Source organism: Diadema antillarum, unplaced genomic scaffold (genome assembly GCF_040938485.1).
Source record: "Diadema antillarum isolate AM-2024a unplaced genomic scaffold, OU_Dant_1.0 seq00001089_RagTag, whole genome shotgun sequence".
NCBI lineage: Eukaryota > Metazoa > Echinodermata > Echinoidea > Diadematoida > Diadematidae > Diadema > Diadema antillarum.
In genome coordinates, this window is record NW_027271908.1 from 526,374 (window position 1) to 539,518 (window position 13,145).

General features: G+C 38.4%; 1 pseudogene; it reads right to left on the bottom strand.

The window, feature by feature from the left end:
- Positions 1-12,533, bottom strand: part of LOC139743503 (uncharacterized) — a 56,880-nt pseudogene extending 44,347 nt beyond the window's left edge.
- Between the last annotated feature and the right edge of the window lie 612 nt (positions 12,534-13,145).

Below are 13,145 nucleotides of genomic sequence, written 5' to 3' on the forward strand. Positions count from 1 at the left end.
GGCAAAGATGCACCCACAGGGTGCAAAATTATACCATTGCACCATGGTGCTACTTTTGCACCAATTTCTTGAGGGTGCAAGATAACACCCATAGGGAGCCACCAGTGTGACATCACTTTGCACCCTTAAAAGGTGCAAGAATGAATCATTTTTTCTTAGTGTGTATGTAAGAAATTATTTGAAAACATTTATTAACAACTTGAAATCTAAACAACTGTCGGTCTACTGCTGTAAAAAAAAAAAAATAAAAAAAAAATCTGAATCAGCCTCACCTTGTGTACAGTTAATGCCTTTGTATCCAGGTGTACAAGAGCATCCATAGGGGTCTGGAACACATACCTGAAGACCACCGCATGCTGTCTGGTCATCGCTGTTGTAATTGCAGCTATACTCACAACCTCGCCCATGGCGATTACCCCCACACACTGTATGTACACAACAAAGTCAAATTGGCAAGCCTGTATTCATTTACTACTTTAAGAGATGACCCAGAGTAATGGATGTTTCATATAGCCACACAATTATTAGCAGGAAGGTTATAGAAAGTTAGATGTTAAATCTGTTTCAAAGAAAGTGATTCTTATCAAAAAGAGAAGAAAATTGTGTTCTGTAATATATAGCATTCAAGAATTGTGAAGCAATGAATACTTCCGACAGAAAAATGAAGCCCTATGCAATGACATCAATTTTCATGAAAAAAAAATAGATTTATCTCATATAAGTTGCTCAAAATCATAGTTGCACGTCATGCCATTGTTTTGAGAAATTATTACACTCATACTCTCTTTTCTATTTCTGTGAGAACTCTACTTTTTAAAAGTGATGTTTACTTTAGTCATTTAGGTTGTCTTTAACTTGGCATGAAGGGTTTCTACACAGCTTTATTAAAGAGGAAATCCAGTCTTACGAGTTCAACCTTTAACAAAAAATGACTGAAATCGGATGAAAAATCAATATTTCTGTCATTGATGTCTGAGACGTAATGCTATTCAAGGTTGAATAACTTCAGAATAGTGATCAGTTAGATAAACAGGGATTTGAGCCTCGGGCATAATTGCATTTGAATGAAAAACTGGACATTTCACAAATTTATGTAGAAACTATATGGTAAGTTTTGGGGGATGACATGCTCACTTTTCCATTTGCATATCATATTCATATTGACTGTTCAAGAACTGTTTCCCCCCAAAATAGCGAAACTTCAATATGTCATAACTTCCTTATTTTTTGTCCAATTTCAATCAAAATTATACCGTTGAACTTGTAATATTTTACTCTTTCTCATCAGACAACGTATATTTGGACTGGATTTCCCCTTTAAATAAATAAGTTAGACCACAATACTGAATGAATTATCAACCTAAGGAAAGGTAAGGATGGCTGAGCACAGGTCTGGAACTTCAGCCATACTTTATTATTTCTCATTGAGGCCACCATTACCACCAATGCTCTACTTATGCTGGTGTCCTTCTGTGTTATTCTTTCATTTCTATGTGAATGCATGACATAGTGAGGAATTTGTTTTCCTGGTTGTTTTGTTTTCTGTTCTTTTCTTTTGTTTTGTTTTGTTTTGTTTTGTTTTGTTTTGAATTTTGCTAATGGATAGTAACTCATGGCCTCTTTAATGTAATGATCATGATAGCTTGAATATCCTGCACCTCATGGTTTCCTTTGTCAAAATTATATGCTCGTGTACTTTGACACTTTGCCGCTACAATACTTCAAGCAGAATATAAAAAGAACATCAATCTATCATACACTGGCGTAGCCAGGGGGGGGGGGGGGGGGGGGGCGATGGGGGCGGTCGCCCCCCCCCCCCCCCCCCTAAGATTTGGACCGGGGATTTGGGAGGCGGAAAAAAAAATGCGTGTATACTGTATGCATGCACATGAAGCGGGTCTCCTTTGCAACCTTTCATCAAATAAGATATTTTTTTTTGAATATTTCACTCAAAGTGTGCACCAGATCGTTGAATTTCAATTCAAAATATGCAAAATCTCTCGTGCATGGGAGGGGGTATCCCCCTCCCAAACCCTCCCCCTCTGTGCCTCTTTCCCTAGCTTAGTACACTTTTTAGATTTACAAAAAAAAATTATGAATAATTCTGAGTACACAAGACTTATCACATACCTTCCAAAAACTCAAGGTTCCCTCATGTATAAGGGGAATTTCCCCTTTTAATCGACCCTTTCCTCCCTCAGTCCCCTCCCCCCATCAGTTGTTTTTTTTTTTTTTTGATTTCCCAAATGTTGATTCCATCAAATATGCGTATACGAGATATCTCAATTTCAACCTTAAAAAGGCAAAAGCTCCATCGGAAGGGAAAGATGGAGATAACACTAGCCCACGCCTTCTCCCTGCTCACCCGCCCCTCCTCCCCCCCCCCCCCCCCTTCCGCCATGCATAGAAGTAGACTGTGGCTATACCCAGATCGCTTTATTTCAATTCTAAAAACGCAAAAGCTCCGCGAGCGGGAGGCGGAATCCCCCTTCCCCTAAGCTCTACCTCACTAGACTTTATACACTGACACACAGATGGTGCACATTCGGAATAAGAGCTAAATTCCGTGATTTTAACACTTCGATGAAAAAGTATTGCACCAAAAATTTGCACCAGATCGCTGAATTTCAGGTCTGAAAACGCAAAATCCCCTTCGTGTGGGAGGGGATATGCCCCTATCTACAACCTCGTGTGCATGCTTTTTCTGTTTGATTGCTGAACAGACAGCGTTCATGATATTCAGTGTAAGAATTAATACAAGAAGTGTATTTAAATATAGGCAAATTGTTCTATAATAATCTACACTAAAATATACTGCAACCTCAAACAAGTGGGACTGCTTCAACTCGTTAAAACACGCAAAAACATGCACCATTTTGCAACATCAATATGCAAAAAGTTCTCACCGTGGGAGGGGGACATCCCCCTCCCACACCCTCCCCCTCCCCCTTCGCTCGCTCCGCTCGCTCGGGTTCAGTCGCGTTCATGATATTCAGTGAAAAGAATTAATACAAGAAGATTATTCAAAATGATACCATTTTATATGCAAATTATTCAATAATAATCTACATCAAAATATACTGCTACCTTACACTAATGTTGCTGTTTCACGTCGATAAAACGCGCAAAAACATGCATCAAATTGCATCATTTGCAACATCAAAATGCAAAAAGTTCTCACCGTGGGAGGGGGGACACCCCCTCCTACACCCTCCCCTCTCCCTTCGCTCGCTCCGCTTGCTCGGGTTCAGTCGCGTTCATGATATTCAGTGAAAAGAATTAATACAAGAAGTGTATTTAAATCATACCATATTATAGGCAAATTGTTCAATGATAATCTACATCAAAATATACTGCTGCCTAACACTAATGTTACTGTTTCACGTCGATAAAACGCGCAAAAACATGCATCAAATTGCACCATTGCAACATCGAAATGCAAAAAGTTCTCACCGTGGGAGGGGGTACACCCCCTCCCACACCCTCCCCCTCCCCCTTCGCTCGCTCCGCTCGCTCGGGTTCAGTCGCGTTCATGATATTCAGTGAAAAGAATTAATACAAGAAGATTATTCAAATTGATGCCATTTTATATGCAAATTGTTCAATAATAATCTACATCAAAATATACTGCTACCTTACACTAATGTTACTGTTTCACGTCGATAAAACGCGCAAAAACATGCATCAAATTGCATCATTTGCAACATCAAAATGCAAAAAGTTCTCACCGTGGGAGGGGGGACACACCCTCCCCTCTCCCTTCGCTCGCTCCGCTTGCTCGGGTTCAGTCGCGTTCATGATATTCAATGAAAAGAATTAATACAAGAAGTGTATTTAAATCATACCATATTATAGGCAAATTGTTCAATGATAATCCACATCAAAATATACTGGAACCTCAAACAAGTGGGACTGTTTCAACTCGTTAAAACACGCAAAAACATGCATCAAGTTGCACCATTTGCAACATCAAAATGCAAAAAGTTCTCACCGTGGGAGGGGGTACACCCCCTCCCACACCCTCCCCCTCCTCCTTCGCTCGCTCCGCTCGCTCGGGTTCAGTCGCGTTCATGATATCAGTGAAAAGAATTAATACAAGAAGATTATTTTAATGATAACATTTTATAGGCAAATTGTTCAATAATAATCTACATCAAAATATACTGCTACCTTACACTAATGTTACTGTTTCACGTCGATAAAACGCGCAAAAACATGCATCAAATTGCACCATTTGCAACATCAAAATGCAAACAGTTCTTACCGTGGGAGGGGGGACACCCCCCTCCCACACCCTCCCCCCCCCCCCCCCCCTCGCTCGCTCCGCTCGCTCGGGCTCGGTCGCTTCGCTCCCTCGCAGACTAACCGCCCCCCTAAGATGAAATCCTGGCTACGCCGTTGCTACCATATCAATCAATCAACCAGTAAATCAACCTTTCAGTAGATGAAAACCACATGTAATCTAAGATTACCACAGCATAAACAGTATAGAAATCATGCTACTTCAACGTCCCAAGGATTGAATTGTGTTTATATATATATATATATATATATATATATATATATATATATATAAACTATCTTAAAGGGAAAGTGACTACTTTATATCTTATCGTATAGTTTTGGATCGTATAGTTTTGGTCAAGGTATAACTTCACGTTTCTAACATGTTTGGTGGGATAACGAGAAATCTCTTATAAAATATGAAAGAGCATGTAATTCCAAGAGGAATTTACCGTTTATTTCATGAAAATTTGTTTTGAAATTGCTGAGATATCCAAAACAGAGCAATCCCAATGAAATGTGGAACCCGTCTTTTATTGCGATCCCTTTGTTTATTTTGTTTTTAGATGCCTAAGCCATGTCAAAATATTAAATCAACTTCGAATTCCTCTTAGAATGGTATGGTCTGTACCATTTCGTAAGTTTTTTTTCCTTGGTATATCTCGCAAAAAGTTAAAAGCCCAATCCTCATCTCCACCAATACTACACCATCCCTTTAACAAGACCAAGCCACAAGTGCTTGTCTATCTTCTACAGAATAAAATGTAAAAAGGATCCAGTAATTCTGAGTCAGAAAGATTTTTTAGCGCTTTACTTACTTTGCTCACACTGATCTCCCATGAAACCAGGGGGACAAACACACTCTCCCGTCTTACTGTGACAGATGCCTCCATTGTAGCATGACTGACAGGCCTGAAGGCATCCACCAAGTACATCGTGGCGACCAGCTGGACAATCTATTAAGATTAGAGAACATCGTCAAGTTTTTCACATTATTCCCCAGTGGTGAAATTCCTTGTTTTCTTTATTATGAAATGGAAAATTTATCATAGTTGGATTATGACATCTTTCTTCAGCTTTCATATCAGTAATTCTATCATCATTTCAATTTACATCATTTTGCCCAAGCTTCTCCTTACATACTCTATTGTCCAATTATAAATGTGGTAACATGTTTCATAAATGTTGGTTTTAAACTTTATAATCAAATTTGATAATCAGCGAATGTTGATATATCAGGCATTACAGTCATGATCAGCTTACCTCTCACAATGAGTCGCAACAAGCCAGCTCTAGCCAATTTCCTCTCGCCTCTCAGGTGAAGTTCATACACCCCACCATCTGCAGGTGTGACTTCTCCCTCAATGGTGTAACTTGTTGCTGCTCCAGTATACTTAGTCAGGACGACATCTTCATAGATCGTCCCATTCTGTCTCCAATTTCTCTGTGAATTATCACTGATAGGCTGCACTGGTGAGAAGTCCACTGTCACATTTACATCTCCAGCATTTACAGTCTTTGAGAATCTTCCTTCTGCTGGAACAAACCTACCTGCAACATTTCAAGGACATGCATTTATAATGGTTTTTGACAAAGACGTTGATGAATAACGGAACTAATGATTCCACCGATACGAGGATGCTTCCACTGATACAGGGATGCATCCACTTTCACATTTACTTTTCCAATGCTTTTAAAGGCCCTTCATTAAAAGTTTGATTGAGTTCATTAACCTTGACCATTGGCCTCATGGATTGATCTCTAAACCTAACCACATACATGAAATTATTCTAACTCTTATTTTATCCATTTTAACGAATAACACTTTTGAATATTTCTAGTACATGTTATGTGTGAAAAATGACAATCAGGGGTCCTATACTGCTTCATTTTGGTGGCCTGTGATCTTGAATAACCTTGTAGTCTAAATATAATTCAATCACTTCTCTCCTTACTCAATAGTCATTGGACATATCCAGCTTATGTTTTGGAATGATATTTAAATTTTAACCAATGGAAAGCGACCTTTGACGTTGACCTTTGCACATCACCATAACAAGTTCATAACAGTTTCCTGTCTCCCCTTTCTACCAACTTACGCTTAGGATGCTTTTATTAAAACTTTCATTTCACAAAAATACCCGTTTATTTATTTCCACCCTTCCTTTCTCACTATAGTCACTTCATATTCCTAGCTGATGTTACAGCTGAAAGTTTGGGTACCTTTCACCATGACCTCCAAAATTTAATCTTATTGATATCTACACTTCATGTATCACACCTTGGCATGATACTTGAAAATAAAATCCACTGGATTGCAGTAATGAGGATGAGAGTGTGATTGACGGAATAGTGCTATTCTCACTGCAATGATATCGAAATTTCGGTCGCGACCCAGGGGCGGATCCAGGAATTCCGTAAAATCAAAGAGGTGCGGACGCCCCCTCCCCCATTTCCCCCCTTTTTCTTCTTGTTTAAACAAACAATAAAGAGGGGGGGGGGGCGCGCCCGGTGCGCCCCCGCCTGAATCCGACACTGCGACCAGGGCTGAGTCTTTTTCGATTCAGCGGTCTCACTGAAAAATAAATTTCGGAAACTTTTTAGAACATAATTGTATGCGTGCGAAGAGCTGACCTGCGCATGCGCATGAATGGAATACTTATGACGTCACAATGCCACCGTGGCAGGCCACAGCTGGTAAAAATAGCAAGGAACAAGAAGTGCGCAGTGTATTACGGGATATTACACTTTACAGGTTTCTTTTCTACTGTTCACACTGTACAATTTTGCGTCTATTTAAAAAAAAAAAATCACACACTAACAAACCAGAAAGTATAACATTGCATTATTTCTGTTCTAATAGAAAAAGAAAATCTCAACCAAAACTAAACCATCCCTTTAACACATCTAAGGTTAGTATATCAAGTAATCTTTGCATATACCTACATACATTTTAATGGCAAATTAATTGAAACTCGCCCAATCCCGCAATGCAATTTGTTTGTTTGGCTGTCTGTGTGTGTGTTTTTTGTTTTGTTTTGTGTGGTGTGTTTTTTTTTTTTGCTTTTGCTTATGATCATGCTGCCTAAATTTGCCATCGAATTTGCTGTGCAGAAAACCAGAAGTGTTTCAGACAGTGTCCCGCCATAAAATTTGTGCTCCGAGCGGTTTCAGCAGGAGTTTAACCTCTTTTCCTTTGTGAGCACGTTCAGGACGTGCTTGGTTGATACGTATGACGCTCAATGAATCGAATGCATACATGCTCCGGAAAAAAAAATCGTACACATCCCTTATTCAGTGGCCCATTACTCCAATACAATTATTTTACTTCATTTGTACACACGTCATTCTGCCTCTCTGTTTGTGAGGCTTTCCGATTCAGGGCAAATTATAATTCATTTGTTTATCATATTTTGACGTGAATTCAAAAGATATTTCTCGATTGCATTCTCTCTTCTTGTACTGCTTTTAGCTTTTTCTGGATATTCAATATTAAGAAATTTGTGCCCTTCTCTGAAGAATGTTAACAGCCAGACCTGTTTGTAAACAAGAATAAATAAACTTGAACAAGGTGTGCTTTGTCGTTGTATACAAATATGACACCATTTGTCAATATTATTACATTGCGACTTCTTCACACTTACCGTCAGACCTCAAAAATATCGTCGGCACCACCGTGGAATGTCCATCTTTGGTGGCTGAACAATAAAATGCACCAAATGTCTTGTTATTAGAGGTATCTGAGAGAAATGTTTGATGAAATTGTATTATGGGGTCACTATTAAGAGAACGGATCCATGGATCAGGAGGACCGGGGTTCCTCTGTAGACCATTCATTGTGTAGACATAGCGACCAGTGGAAACAGTGGCATCGAGATCCGGTGCACTTCGAAAACAGGCAAAGAACGAGCGTCCACTCTCTGCACTCGTAAAGTATCGGCTGGTTGTTGATATGAAAGGTGACTGACCTGCAAAGGGGGAGATATATTCAATTCAGTTTGAGACGTCTTTTTTTTGTGTGTGACATTTATTTTTACCAACATGAATTGTAATAGGCCTATACAGGTATTTAGTAAGAAGATGGGGAAATGATTATAAATGTGATAATGTGATATATGTGATAATAACTAAAATAACATTACAGAACTGTGGATATCCTCTTTTGAAGCACGAGTTTATTTCACAACTGTCCACATTAAAAGAAAAAGACTAAAAAATATAAAAATCTTTAATTATGCTATATATCAATTACAATTTCTTACTCTATTTCCACATGATTTCATCATCATTTTAACACCAAAATGACACTGAAAGGTATAGAAGTGATTCAAAGAAGAAAAATGATAATACGAAAAAAAAAATATATGGCAATAGACTTGTCAAGATGACATGCATAATGTGATCATGCAATACAGAATTTAAACTGTTCATACACACCAAAGGTATATTGTGATGTACGAATCGAATCAGAAAAAAATTGAGAAAAAAAAAACCTGACAATTAATCAATTCAACCTTAAATTGGCTCCCTGAAAATGATCACTTTGGTCCGCATAAACTACCATGCCATGATCACTGTTTCTGATGTTGATAGAGATCAAGATAAAGAAATCAATTCCTCTCATACTCCACTTATTGGAACAGCTGATCGCCACAGTGCACGTTGAGGAGCATCACACACACACACACGCACACACACACACACATACGAACAATTTGACACACACATACATGCCATTGATGCCATTGACACAAACACAAATGTACTTTAAGTGTACTTTAAGAGGCAGGATTTAAAAATAATGAAGATGAAAAAGAGAGATTAACTTTTCAGGTTCAATTTGATATCTTTTCATGCATTTATACCTTGTCATTTCCTTCTTTTTTTATTGGTCCTGAAATATGAAATTTGTGATTTCTTTCCCATACACCTGCACAATGCAGCGTGGGTTTCAAAATACACTGAAGCAATGTTAGGACATAGCAGTCAAGGTTTTGTAGTTTAGTGCTTTAATATTTCCTGTCAGGAAATATGCATTCTCGTACTCTGATGCATGTGTGAAACAAATAGCATTCAGCTTGAACTGTGAAAATGATCCACCAGCCAAGAGAAACATGTGCCTACTCTAACTGTACACGTGCATGGGAAATATAGCAATTATAATCCTCTTACAAACATTTTCTGACAAATTGTCTGTCGACTATGTAATACGTACTGTCAGAACAGCCCATATCCCATATTCTTTGAGTAGTTAGCTATTGAGATTTTTTTAATTTCTCTCCCAAAATCAAACCTTTTTTTTCTGAATGCTCACAGGCATATTTCAGAATTTGCTTCAGACTAATGCACTTGTTCTTTACATTTCTGTTAATATAATTCACACCGCCGTACTTTTGATAACATGAAAGAATCATTTCCATGACTGTATAGGTGTAATATTTTGAGACAATATATATCCAAAAATCAGTCAATGGGAAGCGCTAAAATCACATCACAGGTCTTGTACAATCCCAAGATATTACACATCGTATGACATAAAAACTAAAAATAGAAGGGTATAGTTTGACACGTTTTTCCTTTTAAAGTGTATTTCTGGTCTGGCTAGAAATGGCTGTTATCTTTTCTTTTTCTGTTTCTTGTTTTAGTTCGAAGGAAATTCTTCCTTGAACATAAGCTGATTACATTAGGAGTATTCTTTACCTTGTCATTGGGGCTTCCATTAATCTAATGACCGGAACTATCTATGTAGTAATAGGAGACAAAGCTAACAAATAATAATAATAATAATAATAACAATAATAATAATAATAATGATAATAATAAAAATAATGATAATAATAACCGAACACCGAACAACAACCTTGCCTAGCAGCCAACACTGTGTTTTGTTTATTAAGTCCACAAGAAGTAGATCGTTTCCTGTTTTGATGGCCCCTCGTGAAAGGAACATTTTCGTTTTTATGAGGAAATGCACAATGCCATTTAGGACAAAGCAAATTTATGGATACTGCATCGTTTCAGTGAACACGTCGCTATTGTCTGTACAGGTAACTGTACTTTTACCACAGTCGGGAGAAAACTAAACAAACGTGGTGGCAGATAACTACACATATTTGTTACAAACACAACTGAAATCGGTTCGCCGAGTTCGAAAATGCGGAGTTTCAGTTTCATGCTTCTGCTCCATTTTGAGCTTATATAGGCATATACTTCATCTCTCACAATATATACCACCTGTATGTTAGTTGTTTTAGACATTGTTCAAAATGCGGGTATCTAAAAAAAAAGAAAAACAAAGAAAAAACGATCAAACTTGGTTCACTGAGTGGCATGACAATCACATATATCTATAAAAAATGCACATGTTTTCACTATGAATATGAGTAGGTTGATTCCCTTACCGTGTACTACAGATACACACAAAACTGCAATCGTAGCAATCATCGCGTGCAGTGTTAAAGCCTTGACAGAGAAGTCGGGAAAGTTTCGATGCAACATTTTGTTTTGCTCAATAGCTTGCTCGAGAGAAATCTCACCCAACACACTGTTTGGTAGACTGAGGAAGTGGAGAGAATCGGGTATCTCTTCGAAGTTAAAAACACAGTAACATGAATCTATACAGTTGAAATCATAAACTCATGCTGTCCTCGTCTTGTCGTTCATCACGGTAGACAATTCAGATTTACCAAGAGGTTGAGCAAGTTAATGATCATCTCATGAAACTTCAAGAAGGCACATGATCCGTCAAATACACTCCGACACCCCTGCACGTGCGTGACACCGTCAATTGCATCCGAGCATTACTGTATTTTGTTCCGAGCAAGTATGCAGGCGCTCGCTGAACAGGACCGGTTATCGGCTCACTATCTGTGGTGGGCAGTAAAACCGCTGCGGCGTCACAGCTCGGTTTCCTCTTTTGCGTGAGACACTCGACACCGATCGAAACACAGCGATGCGATGCGCTCCAGAGCTGATTAATTAGAAAGAACACACAATTCTCATGAAAATTAGGGATTTCATTACGGTTTTTCCCCGAACTACGGCCGGTAAAGCAAAATAGAAGTACACTTAATTCCTTAAAGAATGTTTCCTTCAAATGCAGAGTTGATTACGCGCTAATGATGTTGCGTATTGGACACTTTCGTCATTTTCGTGAATCAAATATGAAGTAACACGACACGATCACGAGCAGCCTAAATGAACTCCTAATGAACTTCGCGACAGGATGAAAACAGTACGCGTAATAATCAAACAAACATATAATTGTGGTGTGGGTGGGTGGGTGGGGGTGCCTCGGAGCAGTTGCATCGAATGTCGATTGACCTCGAAGAGCTCTAGTAGTGATATGATGAGCCACGTTGGCCATATCAGTGTGCGAACAGAGGTATTGGCCTTGGCTTCGGAGCACAGCTTCGGAGGCAAAACGCATTGAAGGGAAATCCCCTTCACATATTGGTAGGGCTAACGCGCACAGCCAAATCTTTCATTGGAGGAAAGTACTTTTGACCGCGCGAAGTGCGTCATTGCAGCTAGACTTTCTTTCAGACCTTATCAATGCGCCAAAAATCCCTATCCGGCATGAGTGTGATATCATTCCCCGTATAAAATGTTTAATTCCAAGTGCTCGTCAATACAATAGATAAAGAAAGCGTGTTAGACATTCTACGAGTTTCATCATGTCGCTATCCTATAATGCAAAAGCTCGAATTGTTGCAGTCTTCTTATTACTAGGCAATGGCGTTACCGAAAGTTTGAGATTTTTTTTTTCTGAAATTCCCTCATGTGTTAAACGTATATTTCTTCATTCCTAGATAAATGTATTGAGATACCACCACTTGGGTTTCATTCCGATTTGACAACTGCTCATAAGATATCAGAAGTAAGCTACGTGAGCGTATCGAGTCAAACAGTTGCAAGTCATGGTTGGATTTAACGCTTCAAATAAATTCAGCCACCAGCTTCACAGCAGCTTAGCGTGATGAACTTTCCCTCCCACCACCATTTTTGTTCCGTAACCGTACTCGTTGATTATGACGTCACGTATTTCATAGTTTCAACGATGTCAACAACGAATACTGGTAATAAGGGCGGCTGTTTAGCACTTAAAAATTATTACGCAAGTATTGGGCGGACGCTTGGACCTGCGATTCACAACGAGAAACTTTTATCATCTCAAAAGCTGATTAGACGTAACCGGAAGTGACCTCGTTCGTGTAGATTCTTTCCCCCTCTTTCCGGTTCTTCCACATCCTGGATCATCTATAATCTACGTATATAGTATATAACCGATATATCACATCTCGGTATAGGTATTCCGGGTCATCATTGCATCACGCACTGATACAAAGTACACAGACACACACATGCCTAAAGTGTATCATTAAATGTGTCTATATTATTGTATTCAACACTTGTTGTGAATTTCTTTTCATTTATGGTCTTTCTGTAATTGTTTTATACTGTATAATTATGTTTCACGTTCTTGAAGAGTGTCTCTGTTTTTGATGTTTGATCCTTGGTTGTATAATTATTGCTAGTAATGACTTGAATAAACCTTACATTGAAACTTTTTTTTTCTGAAACGTTATATCATCCTTTAATTCTGTTTTTTATGTTCAGTCCTTGCTCAAAACCACAAGTAATGGCATCATACTATTTTGTAACATGATTCAAATCAACATTATTTGAAGGGCAATTAGTGCTTTGATCACAATATTTGACAATGACAATGTTTGACATTGTTTTTTCACCGTTTTACCCAAATGTAGGGTATTGGAGGAGATCCCCCACTAAAACAAAAAAAAAATCAAGATACAGTGTAATATCACGAATTAATAAAAAATATAAAAGTTTTAATATTA